The sequence below is a fragment of the Pteropus medius genome, unplaced genomic scaffold, assembly GCF_902729225.1.
Source record: "Pteropus medius unplaced genomic scaffold, Ma_sr-lr_union100, whole genome shotgun sequence".
Classification (NCBI taxonomy): Eukaryota; Metazoa; Chordata; class Mammalia; order Chiroptera; family Pteropodidae; genus Pteropus; species Pteropus medius.
In genome coordinates this window covers 12,704,558-12,706,823 of record NW_024349804.1, presented here as the reverse complement: position 1 = coordinate 12,706,823, position 2,266 = coordinate 12,704,558, and the positions used below count along the sequence as shown (strand labels likewise).

Below are 2,266 nucleotides of genomic sequence, written 5' to 3'. Positions count from 1 at the left end.
TCCCCCAGAGCCCACCCGTGAGCTTGCCGTGACCCAGCAAGGACCCCATTAGGCCTTGCGTCCGGCTTTGCACCGGACGTCTTACAGTTCCAATTCCAGATCCTGGCGGGGCCGTAGTCACTTCTCCTCTGCGAGCCTGCGTGCAACCAAGCAGTGACAGGAAGGACGACCGAGTGGTGAGGCTTCGACGTCCCGCACACACCGACTCCCACGCACACCGTCTGGAGGTGGCGGGTCTCCATCCCCACACCTGCTACAGCACCTGGCCGGGTTCGGGAACAGACGAGTGAATGAACGGACGAGTGCGCACGCGAATGCACAGACGTGATGCGCCAATCAGCTGTGACGGACAGCTGCCCACCTGAGCGGGCCCGCCCCCTTTGCACCTGCAGCCTCGCCCTGTGTCCTGCTCTCCTCTGCTCCGCCTTCAGCTCGTGTCCCTCCCACGTCCCTGGCCTCACCGGGCACATCCCTTCCTCCCAGGGCCTCGCTGCAGGCACGTGTATCTAGGAAGACTTCCAGAACACTCCCCACCTCCAGTCTAGGTTGGCGGCCATTCTGCAACCCCACAGATCCTGGACGTAGTGTTGAATGCAGCCCCCAAAGTATGCCAGGAACTGTGACTGTGACCTCGCTTGGGGAAAGGGCCTTTGAGGAGGTAATTAAGAGGTCGAGATGAGATCATCTCGGAGTCTGTGAGGGGACCCGAAAGCAATGACGCGCGTCCTCGGGGGAAGAAGAGAGGTGACGCACAGGAGAAGGCCACACGAAGACGGAGGCAGAGATCAGGTGATGCACCTATGCGCCAAGGCATGACGAAGATGCCAGCGAAGCCCACGGCCGGGAGAGGCAGGGAGCAGATGGCCCTCGGCCTCAGAAGGAACCAGCCCTGCCACACCTGATCTCGGCCTCCTGCCTCCAGGCTGGGAGGCAACAAGTCTCTGTTGTCAGTCACCAGTCGGCGGTGCCCTGTCGCGGCTGCCCCAGGAAGCAAATACCCCGACTGCCAGCAGCTCTCAAGCTTTTTCTCGTCTGTCACTCTCAAAGTCCACAGTGCCCCCGAGGGCAGGCACGTGGCTATCGGCTCTGTCTCCAGGCCCCACCGGGATGGACGAAGAATAGCTCCGGGGAGGGCTGAACAACGGTCCACGCTGTTCCTGCCCAACGAGACGTCCTCCCGCCCGACTGCCACGCCCACTTCCGATGTCCCCTGGGAGCCACCCTGGACTCGCAGACCACTCTCCTCCTCTGCTTCCGCAGGAAAGGCCACCTGTACTCATTCTGGTTATCGGTTGAAGCACGTCCCCCCAAAAGGTGTGGACGTCCCAGCCCACGGTACCTGTGACCTGGTTGAAAAATAGGGAAACTGAAGTGAAGTCGTTAGGTTGGGCCCTAACGCGATGTGACTGGTGTCCTTACAAAAAGAGGAGCTTGGACACAGGGCCACGTGCACGGAGGGAGGGCGAAGCGAACACCCTGGAAGGAGACTGGCCATCTACGAGCCCAGGGGCGACTGGAGCCACCGGAAGCCAGGGCAGCAGATCCTCCCTCGCGGCTCTCGGAAAGGAACAACCTGCCGAGACCGCGACCTTGGACTTCTGGCTCCAGGTGAGAAACCTCTGTTGTTTAACCGCCCTTGGGTGGTGATCTGTTATGGTGGCCCCAGGACAGTGACACGTCTTTTCCAGACGAGGACACCGAGGTTCAGCTTATTAGAGGTGACACAGCTGGGAACAGAAGGGCTGGGGCCCATTCGGAGAAGGATCGGGAGGCTCCTGGGGTGGCTCCCAGAAGGTCTCCTCCGCGCCGCTCCCCGAGAGCCGCCTCAGGAAATGCTGGGGTCCCGCCATGGGCGGAGACGGGTGACGGCCCTCCATCAGTCAGGCACCTTTCGCAGGCACGAAACCCAATGTTTAAAAACAGACAGCTGAGAGCTACGCTTCGAAAGGGCTCCTATCAGTCTGACCAGTCAGCAGAAAATGACTAAGAACATCGCCGATCCGTGGAAAATGGCGTTTTCGCATCAAATCTGTCTCAGGGATAATGTGTGTTTCAATAGGTGGGTCTTGGTAGACTTTTCCACCCCAGCTGTCCTGTGAAAATATTATTTACTCTCCGCGTCTCAGAGCCTGACTGAATTCCAGTTTCGCCCATCGCTCCTTTGCAATAGTCACTTTACGTAAAATTATGAATAAAATTACAAGATTCTTTTTTTTTTTTTTCCGCTGCTGTTCAAAACGCTGCTCCAGTGTTTCTGGCTGGAAGA

The 2,266-nt window shown here is 58.7% G+C and overlaps 1 protein-coding gene and 1 long non-coding RNA gene across 4 annotated transcripts in view; one reads left to right on the top strand and one right to left on the bottom strand.

The window, feature by feature from the left end:
• The window catches only part of SORCS2 (sortilin related VPS10 domain containing receptor 2), a 386,735-nt gene that overhangs the window by 197,433 nt on the left and 187,036 nt on the right, over positions 1–2,266 (bottom strand). The window lies entirely within an intron of this gene.
• Positions 7–1,407, top strand: LOC120582747 (uncharacterized). Its single transcript, XR_005647624.1, has 2 exons — positions 7–545; positions 1,261–1,407. It is a non-coding gene; the product is annotated as an uncharacterized LOC120582747 (long non-coding RNA).